The sequence below is a fragment of the Micromesistius poutassou genome, assembly GCF_964030765.1.
Source record: "Micromesistius poutassou genome assembly, chromosome: 8".
In the NCBI taxonomy this organism is placed as follows: domain Eukaryota; kingdom Metazoa; phylum Chordata; class Actinopteri; order Gadiformes; family Gadidae; genus Micromesistius; species Micromesistius poutassou.
The window spans coordinates 10,016,199-10,027,460 of NC_140278.1; positions in this window are offsets into that span (position 1 = coordinate 10,016,199).

The window sequence follows — 11,262 nt, forward strand, 5'->3', positions numbered from 1 at the left end:
TGTACAACATTCCGCCCTTACCTAACATTGTGTCTGTGGGTGTATGTGTGCTGATGTTAGATACCTACAATATCTAACGTCTGTGTGAAATGTTTTTCCTTTCATTACGTTTGGCTGCTGTCCACCTCGAAACAAATGTGGGATTTCCTTCTCAACGCGTCCAAATGGTTCTAATTACTCTTCTTCCCATGTAATTCTTGTAAGCCTTGACAGACTTTGTGAGAACTGATGCAACTCGCTCACTTTGTCTAACAAACAAGTACAAAAAAAGGGACTGGCCTTGTAGTCCACATGTTTCACATTGGACACACCTTGAACTATTTGAACATCTATTCCATAAGTCATCTGAACCAAAACAACAACAGTGGCGCATGCAGATTGTTTGTCGTCGGTTTCAGGTACGTCTCCTCCGAAGATATTGACAGAAGCCGGGAGAAAGAAATCTTTTGCCCTTCCCACTTTTTCCCACCATTGCACGTGTGGTTGCGGTCAGTAGATCACTCTCTTCATTAGGACAAAGTAAGTGAAACTGTGTGTGTGTGTGGGGGGTAAACCAAAGCAGAAACCATCCCCTGATGTTGCTAATAGTATTATTGTTCATTCACCACACATAGGAATTGTTTCACTTCGCCAACTTGTCTGGCATACCAATACCGCTGATTGCTTCAGCATTGCACCAGACATTCACAGAATATTTGAAACCACAATTGGAAGTGAATATACACATCCTCTGCTTAAACAGTTTGACAGAATGTTGTTTTTGAGGATGAGGCCCGTGTCCCAGCTCAGCCAAACACAAGACTTTCCTCACTTGAACCAACTGTTCTGTAACATCCAACAAACTGTTTTGTTCTCTTTGTTAGTTGTTCTGGGCAGCTGAAGCGGGTCGTTCTACACCCAATTTCTCAATAGTCAGAAGAGAAGTGATCAGTTTGTTGACTGAACCACTTCCAAGCGGTCCCTGTGGGGCGGAGCTTCAGACGCTTACACTGTTTTTTTATGGCTTGGTTGTTGTATTTGTTCAGAGACAATTCACATTGAGCTATAAGTTGTATATCATACAACTTAATGAAGAAATGCAGCTTTGTCACTGTAGCAAGGTCCTTTGCTACATGCCACCTAGGTGGCTGCCACACTCCACCTAGGGGACTTTTATTTGGCTCCTCCAGACACTGTTGTTGTGATCTGGTTTATTGTAAAGTTTGTAGATAATGATACATGGGCTGGTGCTCCATGTTGCCATGCAGGAGATCTCTCAGACCCCGTTTACACGTACATGGTTATTTTGAAAAACTGAGACATAGCCCTTCGTTTGTGCCCTTGTTTTTTGCCCCAACAGAGAATTTGCCTTCTTTCTAAGAACTCCAGCCAGAGTGGAGATTTTGGAAAACGTTGAGTTTTAGGCAGCCGACGTCACAGTAAGCGCCAGACCTTGCACCTGCGCCAAAAGTGCAACCTGTGTTTACATTTTCATTTGGGATTCTGATTGGCTAACGTGGGCCACCTGCAGTTTTGGAATGTCCTGACGGCATAGGGGTTAGTGTAAGTGTAAACGAAAACTTTTCTGAAAACTGACAGGTGTGCACAATGTTATTTTTGAAAATGGAGCGGGTGAAATGACCGTTTATGAAAATAGCCGGCCGCGTGTAAACGTAGCCTCAGTGTGTGTGTAGTGATGGCTGCTTTGACCCGTGCACACTGATTGCTCAATGTGCAACAGGTGTGCAGCCTCACCCAGCCCCAGAGTCCAATCAGACTCGGGCCAGGTGAGGCTGCTTAAACCAGCCATCACCCACACATACTAATGTAATATTAATGTAATAGTAATAGTAATAACATAACATTAAACAACATCAAAACACAATATAACACAAAATAACACAATGTAATGGGACATAACATAACGTAACATAACATGCTACCAAACATAACACAACATAGCAAACCCTAACATAACATCAAACAACATCGCACCACAACATATCACAACATAAAACAACATAACACAACAGAACGTCATTTTAAATATATAAGGTAAAATAACATAATGGATAATGGATGTTTTGTTGACATTTATGAAAACCTGTCCTGTTTATAATCATACATAAATCTATGTTACCTGGAGGACTGTGGATCAAGATAAAGGAAGGGACTAAGAAAATAGGTGAGCAGCACTAGCATGCATGTCCAAGCATGCCTGGGGAACAAAAGAGGTCTGGTCGGCCCCAGGCTGGAGCCACAGTGTTCATGGGGCCACAGTCAGCCCCATCAACTGTTGATACAAAAGGAAGCTTAAAATGCTACTTGGTGAGATAGCTGAGGCCAAAGGTGCTTCATGGGGAGGTTTAAGGATCCTCAGAGATTTAGAAGAAAAAACAACATATATTTCTGTAGCTCAGCCTCATCCTCATCCTCCCCCCCCCCCCCCCCCCCCCGGCGTCTGTCTCCAGACGTCCCAGAGTCGGCCCCATGCAGAGCCCCCTCCTACCACTTCCTCCACAGCAGCTCTACACTTTGTAATGTTTGTAGCCACCATGGCTTCCAGGCATTCCCGCTTTTTGTCTTTCCTTGGAATGATGGAGATGGATATTACTTGATATCTCCACAGCTTTTCACTGAGCTCTTTCATACTGGAGAGGTTGTTGAACTTTTGAATCCTATTATATCACTTGCACGCTATTGCTCAATACAAGCTGGAGATAAGGCACCCAACAAAAAGGAAAACACGAGAAAGATAGAAAGTGCCTCGAGCTCAGTCTTGTTTGTGGTCTAAATCCGTGTTCAGCTGCTAGCCAAAAGCATAATAGAGTGTGGGCTGGAAGATAGATCTGTTGTGTGACTGTATGCAGGTATCTACTGGCTGAGTGGGAGAGGATGAGCAAGCCACAAATATAATACTGTCTACATGTACAGTATGACATACATTTCCATAATCCTATTGCTATTTCTACTTGCACGCTTTTGGCTCAGCCTGTGTCTGTGCTGATGTAGAGAGGTCAGAGGCTAAGGGGGAGAGAGGCATATGATGGTGCACAGAGACATGGAGAAAGAGGGGGGTGGCGATTTACAACATGCTTCAAAAGGTTGGAGTCTAAACTGTCTCCGGCCGTGCCAAGACACAGCTGTAATTCCCGTAAACTTCTCCTCGGATTCTGTCAATCACGGTGTTGTTTGCTCAAACCAATCAATAATCAATCATAGTGTCGTATGCTCTGCATGCAATCAATTACACTAATTAGACCCAGTAAATATTATGTGTAGCTATTTGTTTGCAGCCAAATCACACAAAGCAAACATCTGTAAAAGGATTGTTGGAAAGATGAAAAGATTGAAACTCTCCAGATGTCGAGAAATGGAATGCCTGCATGTTTCAAAAAGTATTCAGTCACTCCTAAATGCTTTTACGACCTGAGCTGGCGACCACAGCATTGGTGTTGCCTCTCACTGCAACGAGGCGAAGGGCTGGACAAAGTGGGCTGATTGCAGAGACCAAACACACTTAAGGCATGACCGAGGACCGTACGATCCTATCATTATGCTCATAAGTGCCTCTCTCCACCGCAGGATGGATGCCGCCGATTTCTGAGGAGTACGGGTCCCATGCATGTCTGCCGCGTGAGACTGGGGCTCTATGGTGTCTTAAGGAGATAATGGTTGCGTAACAGGAGACCCAGTGCTTGGGTCCGGAGCACAGCGAGAGCAGCCCCTTATCCCACTTCAAAGGACAGCTGTGGCAGAGTGCATGGATCAGATATGGTGGAGATGCTCATCAGATACGCGTTTGAGCGTTTGTTGTGGAGGTGCGAGTGTAGGCAGCGCTTGACGGACACACTTATCTTGTCTTCTCCAGATAGACGGTACAATCGTTTGACCCAAAGTCAATGCAGCCTGTTGCTGTGGAGACTTGTCGGTGGCAGGGATGGAGAAACTGATAGTGAAACAGGATGGCGCTGGTAGGTGGGGTGAGAAGGGAGGGAGAGAGAGAGAGAATTTCATCTTGTCCATTGGATGGATTTTGCACTCAATAGGGATGCTTTTAGCACAAGGTCAAACAAACAAAAAAGTTCCTTTCTTCCTTCCTGCGTTCTGTCCTTCTTCCCTCTCTTCCTTTTTTTGTGCATTCCTGTGCAAATATTTCATATATTTCGAATCAATATTTTTCAATGTGTTGATTTGGGCTGATATTAGGAGTAATATTTGAATATTTTCCTTTCAACAGCTCTTCAACTTACCAAGTTGAAGAGCTTAGAGCCAAGATTTTAGCAGTCCATCAAAGTCTACAATTGTAGCATATTATAAATGTTTCAGTTTCCACTTTTCAGTGGTTCTTTGGTGGGTACTTGGGTGGGTTCTTGAGACATTCCAGTCCGGAATCCGCCTGGGAGGGCTCTCAGACACAGCAGCAGTCACAAGTCAGAGTTTAGATGTGGGAACAGAGACAACAATGTCACATGGGTCAAGGCCAAATGTTATATCTCATGCCCCCTTCTTCCCCTTCCGTGGTTTTCACCATTGTTGGACTGCACTTTGATTGAACATTTCAATTAAGACCAGCTATTTGGATTGACCTAGTCTCAGAAAGCCGTCTAAAGTGAAAGTACAAGCAGATAGTGTATGGTGAACTGTGGACGTGGCGGGTGAGGTGGAGGCTGGAGCTAGGGGTTTGGTTAGAGGCACGCTGTTGATGCAGTGAGTCGGCAGGAAATAGGCAAGGTTACAAGAGAGAAATTATAGATGACATTGCAAACCTTTTTTTTTCTTTTTCTCATGTGCAGAATTTATTGGCGTCGGAGAGACTGCTAACGACCATGCGGTGTGCTGCTCACTGCTCCTTCCATTCTCACCCCGAACAATGGGGGACACTGAACAGGAAAGATACTGGGAGAAGACACACACACACACACACACACACACACACACACACACACACACACACACACACACACACACACACACACACACACACACACGCACACCCACTAGGTTGAAATTATTTAATTATGACTTCATCATTTTCCCATAACATCTTTCTCTATCAAATAAACCACACGATTTATGCATTATTTTACTTGTGTAAACTAAAATGTGTAGGTAAGATGAATGCTTCTTTTGCTTTATTTGAATACAATGCATCTCAATTAACTGTTTACATTTATTTCCAAATGATTTTCAATCAATCTCTTGGAGTGTTTCAGAATACTCCAAGAGATTGATGTCAGGCTGAGAGTCATGGTGTTATTTGACACTGGTCATCATTATTTTTATTGAGGGGTCAATCAAAAAAAGAAGACACGGCGCTTGTTTTTTTTTTCGCAATTTTTGGTCCGCAGAACCAAAAATTTTTGGTTCTTCAAAAATTGGTCCGCAGCTTCCCATTCCGGTCTTATCCAGCTATCCAGGACATTTTTCTTTATGTACTTACTATTCAATGTGTGGTAGTAAACGTCAGGTCTCGTAACCCCTGTTGAAACCCCCGTCTCTAAACGTAGAATGAGTGTGTTGCCCGTGGTTGCCGGAGGCAAAGAACTGAACGATACTAAATGCGACAAACTTGACCTCCTATCCTGAGGATGTTTCGTTGTTAAGTTTCAGATAAGGTTTTAACAAGGGATACACATGAAAGTTGAGGAAAATTCCTGTGCACTCCTGTGCGACAAAAGCATACATTGTCCCATTTGCCAATTTGGATAGGAATTAACATAACATTTCTCTGAAAGGATACAGACAAAAAAAGAGATTTCTTTTGGACTTTCTCGCCACCTTCTCATGCTCTTTGATATTTAAATGAAAACTTGTAGTGGTGCCCAATACTGTGTGAGTGTGTGTACACGGGTGTGTGGGTTTGCATGTGTGTGTTTCTCTGTGTGTCTTTGTGTCTATGTGGCTTTTGTGTCTGTGTGTGCACGTGCATTTGCGTGTGTGCATGTGTGTGTGTGTGTGTGTGTGTGTGTGTGTGTGTGTGTGTGTGTGTGTGTGTGTGTGTGTGTGTGTGTGTGTGTGTGTGTGTGAGCCTGTGCTCGTGTATTCACACATGCACGTGCGCGGGTGGGTGGGGAAGAATTTCTCTCACATGAAGAGAGGGGGCCCTGACATTTCACTGGTGAAATGATAGGGAACAATGTGTGCGTGTTGGTTCCAATGTCACGGTACTACCAAGACGACAGTGTGTGAGGAGGACTTTTACCCATGCTGGTCCCTCCCAGCGCGGTCACCAGAGCTGCCCTAAATTACACACAGTCACACCGGGACATCATCCGACCGTCTGCATTTACTTCCTGCTGAAAACCTTTCTTGTCTGATAATCCCGCTTGAACCACTCCTAAAATCCCCAAAAATCTACGATCGGGATTCTTCTTTACCTTTGTTGCTCAGCTTTTCTTAGGAGAGGGATCTATAAACATTTGTTAGAACTGCCTTCAGTCCGCGTCTACAGTGGACTAATAAGGGACTAAATGCACGCTGGGGCGTGTACTGGGACATGAAGAATCCTAAAATGGGATTGCGGTGTCTGTTCCCATCATCTCTGAGTAATGGATGTTAATGGAGACTGAGGAGTGATGGGCTGCATGCGGTTCAGCCGCACATCGTCTGCGTCTGCACGTGTTGCCCCGACCGACTCCCTGAAAGACACGGCGGCCGAGCGAGAGAATGAATCCACCACAAATGGCGAGCGGGTGAATTAGACTTTATTTACCAGCAGAGACCCCTTCACACCCCAACCCACACCCCCGGCGCCCCTACTTCCCCCCCCCCCCCCCCCCGCCTGCCCCCCGAAACACCACCTCTCCCCATCAGCTCGAATTCAGGCCCCCCTCGTTCTAATTGTAGAAGACATGAATGATTTCATTCATCATATCCACAATGAGCATTCATGCCCGGCCCGCGTGACGCGATCTGGGGAGACCGCTGCGTGGCGTCGACGCAAGGCTTCACCCCACCAGGGCCCTGCCAACCAGAGAGCCGAGCCCTGCCTGCTTCCCCACGCCCCCCCCGCCAGCCTGGCTGCTGGGCCTGGCTGGGCTGGGCTGACTGGCTGGCTGGCTGATTGGGATGGGTGGACCGGTGGTGAGATGGGGGTGAGATGGGGGTGGAGAGGTTTTTGTGGGTAGGGGGTTGTTGGGGCGGGGGCTACGTGCAGACTGGCAGCATCTCCGCTCAGCTGTTCTCCTTTTCTCTGCATCGCTCCTTCTCTCTGCCTTTCTCTTTCTGTCTCCCCCTCCCTCCCTCCCCCCCTCTCTCACTCTCTCTTTCTCTCTCCCCTCCCTCCCTCCCTCTCTCACTCCCTCTCTCTCTCTCTCTCCATCTCTCTCTTCCTCGCTATTTCCCTCTCTCTCCCCTCTCCCCCTCCCACTCTCTCTCTATATCTTTGTCTCTATCTCACTTTCTCTTTCCCCCTTCTCTCCCCCCCTCTTCACCTCTTTCTCCCCCCCTCTCTCTCTCTCTCTCTCTCTCTCTCTCTCTCTCTCTCTCTCTCTCTCTCTCTCTCTCTCTCTCTCTCTCTCCCCTCCTGTTTCTCACTGCCCCTCCCCTTTTCACTGTGTGAGTTAACATCACCCCACATCGCCCATTTCACGCTGTTGTCCTCCGAGTCACAGTGTTTAATGTGTACACAAGCACGATTGTGTTGGCAAAGTGCGTATACACACTCACGGGAGAACCTACGCCAGTGCGTATGCTAGCGCATGTGCACACACAGAAACAAGCACTTGCCAGCACACACACACACACACACACACACACACACACACACACACACACACACACACATTGCATTGTGGGAGAGCTGAAGACGCATTAATGGTAATTGTATGCAGGCGTCACAGGCAGCATAATAGTCTCCAGGCTTTTTTGCGATTCCCATTGAAATGTGTTTGGAGCCAACAGACCCAATCTGGGCACTATGTGGAGTTTGATCACAACCCAGTTATTTATTTATTTATAAATTTTCACCTGTATTTCCTGATAAGCATCAGCATATAAACATATTCACTGTGTTTTACTTAACCACAACAATTTGGTTTGACAATGTTATTTTTAAATACTAATCGTGACATAGGTACTATTCAAATTACATTGATGAAGCGAGACGACAGATACATATATCTGTAAATATATAGCAAAATGTGGCATAATGTTTGGAAAGAAGAGATAAACCTTTACCTCATAAATAAAGCTAATATACTGACAGTCATAGTTCGGCCATAGACTATAAACACCTATTCATCTGAACTTTGCAATCTTTGTGTAAAATCCACACAGGTACGGCGCTTACATTGGCTCTCTGTTAGTATAGAGTGTAGATATAAAGATGTCCAGACACTTCCTGGTCTGATAAAGGCTGAGTGTTTACTCTTTGCATGGTTTCTGTCTAAGTTGAGCTCTGGTGAACCAGATCCCCCCCCCCTACTTCCAGACCTGAAGGCCCACAGCTGGGATCTGTAAGGGGGGAGGGAGGAAGGGAGATAGAGAGAGAGATAGACGGAGATGGAGGGTGAGTTGAAAGGATGAAAGCTGTTTCTGGAGCATCCCGCTCAGGTTTATATCAGCAGTCCAAGTGGGGGGGAGGCGGGGGGTGGTGGGGGGTTATCAGCCTGACAGGTTTATCACGCACGCGTAGACGTAGCAGACCATTTGTTTGGGTATATTCGATATGTTTTGACAGTGTTTGACGTGGATTGCGGTTGTAACAATCTGAGATTTATGGCAAAGTCCCTCTCTGCCTCTTCCTGGGACGGTCTGAGCGTCCCACCAGCATGGCATGCCTCACATAGAAACAGATATGTAACTTTGTTTATGCAGACTGAAGCACCATGAGTGATGGGAACTGACGTTTGGATGCGGTGGAGATTCTCAGTGTCTGGGCCAGATGTGACCTGAGGTGGGTGGAGGGGTTTGTCTGTAGATCACATGCAATCAGAAGTTCAATCACCTGGTACATCAAAGAGACGTCTGTGAGAAAAGCATTCATTTCTCTTTTTCCTCTGTGCCGTATCATCACATGATAGTAGTTTGAGGTACATCCTTATTCATTTGATTGACTTGAAATTGATGTCCGTTTTATAGAATTTAATAGGGATATCTGAGAATTATTCGTCAGGGGAACGGGCGAGGCATTAGTGCAATTCCTTCTCCATAGGCCTTCTCAATAGGCCTATACTGTTCAGTAACTCAAAACATATGCATTTTTGGGGATATTTTCTTGAAACCACAAGAACACAATACATGTTGGGGAGTAAGCTCTGGTAAGCAGAGGGTCATTAGCGTTCCAGGGCCATATTTAGTGGTAGTGATGTTGACCTCCTTCCTGTTGTATCAGTGCTGTGTACCTCTCTCACAACTGAAGAACGGGTATTATGCCGCTCTTACGTGTGGTCAGCCCAATATATTTGTAAGGGTAGAAGCGGGAGGAGATGGATATGTTCCGGTTCCACTAACCTTGGGGAAGGATATTGGTTCAGTGAACAAGATCTGCCCCAGAATCATCACCAGATGTGGCATCTTTTTTCAATTTGTTTGCATGCAACGCTTTCCCCCCTACGCCCCCTCTCCATAACCACCACCACCCACCTCACCCAGGCTCCTCTCTCTCTCTCTCTCTCTTTCCTGCTTTCTCTATGTCTTCCTCTATTTCACAGACACACACACAACCAAACAGACAGAGAAACAGACAGACAGACACACACCCAAACAAACACACACACACACACACACACACACACACACACACACACACACACACACACACACACACACACACACACACACACACACACACAAACAGACTTGTTCACTTGTTCTCACACAAGCATCCATGCCGGGACATTTATGGGTTCAGAAACCAAAGGGTGGAACTAGGTGAATTTCTGTTTGAAGTTTCACCGCGGCTGTTATTTATTCGGTATATAAATGAGGTAGACTGGAAACGCCTGTTCCAATGGGGGTTTAATGTCTTCCTCCCGTCTCCCTCTCGGTCAAAGAATGGACAGTAACTTCTTTTGGCAAGCAGATTCTTTCATGTATCTCTCAATTCCTGCTTATTGTTCTCTGTCATCTTGTGCTCTTGCCACATGTTTGAAGTCAAATGCAACACAAAAAAACAAAAACAAATAAATCGAAGGGAAAATAATCTGGCAACTCTACCGTGGGATTTCTCCTTCACACAATCTCGTATGTGTTCTACTGCCTTACTTTTAACTTGTGGACTGACTGACTTGGTGGGATCGGGTGCGATGGGTTCTCAGCTGTGGGCCCTGGACACGGCGCTGTGTGCCCCTATGAGGGAGCAGGGCTTTGTGATAACCTGAGGAGAAACAGGTAGGATCACTGGCCCTCCACGGTGGACCTGACCATATAGGTAGGTTAAAGGTTAAAGGTTAAAGGTCAGGGTTCGGACCGTCAGTGTGGGTCAAGACTCACACTGAGGGCTCGGAGGGGTCAAGGCCCACGACATACAAAAAATAGACAATACAATTGATTGATTCTCTGCAACTGATCAACAGAACTACGTGAACGATTATGTCAGCACCTACCAAATTAAATATTGACTGTTATGTCGCACTCTCTTTTTATTTCAAGATGAACCAGCCTCAATCCCCTTTGTGCTACGTCATTCAGAGATAGACAGTGATTTAACAGACATTTATTAACATGGAAATCTTAGAGACTATTTATCTAAGTATTTAGGGACTTTACTGGTAGACGAAGGGTGGACATTATCCTGGAAGCTGCATGACATCATCTTGTTGGACCTCACTTGCTTCAGGGCTGGCAGTGGGACAACGCTGAGTGCAACCCACTGACCCAAAGTAACAACAAGTAGACCACAGGGACTTCGGTGTGTATGTGTGTGTGTTGTTGTTGTTGTGTGTGTGTGTGTGTGTGTGTGTGTGTGTGCTCCTACCCTGTCCTCCAGAACGCACACACTTTGCATTGATACTATGTGTTGACAGGACATGCCCTATTGAATTGCGCATCGGAAGACTACATTGGTACCCTTTGAGAAGGGGGTTGTGTTTGTTTGTTGCCGTTTGGATAAATATACCTGCCTAGAAAGCAGATGCATACAGACAGTTAATACAGAATCATTGAGTTTGTAGCAGCAAAGGAACACAGTCATGGAAATTGCCGTTTGCTCTCTTCACTTGGTTTTCATGTCTGGTTCTCCTTAAGCAGTGTCACATAAAAGCTTGCTAGATGAAGATGAAAGTGTCCTTCAGAAGCATCCAGTCCCGGGGTGACCTCCACAGTCACAGAGGGGGCGAT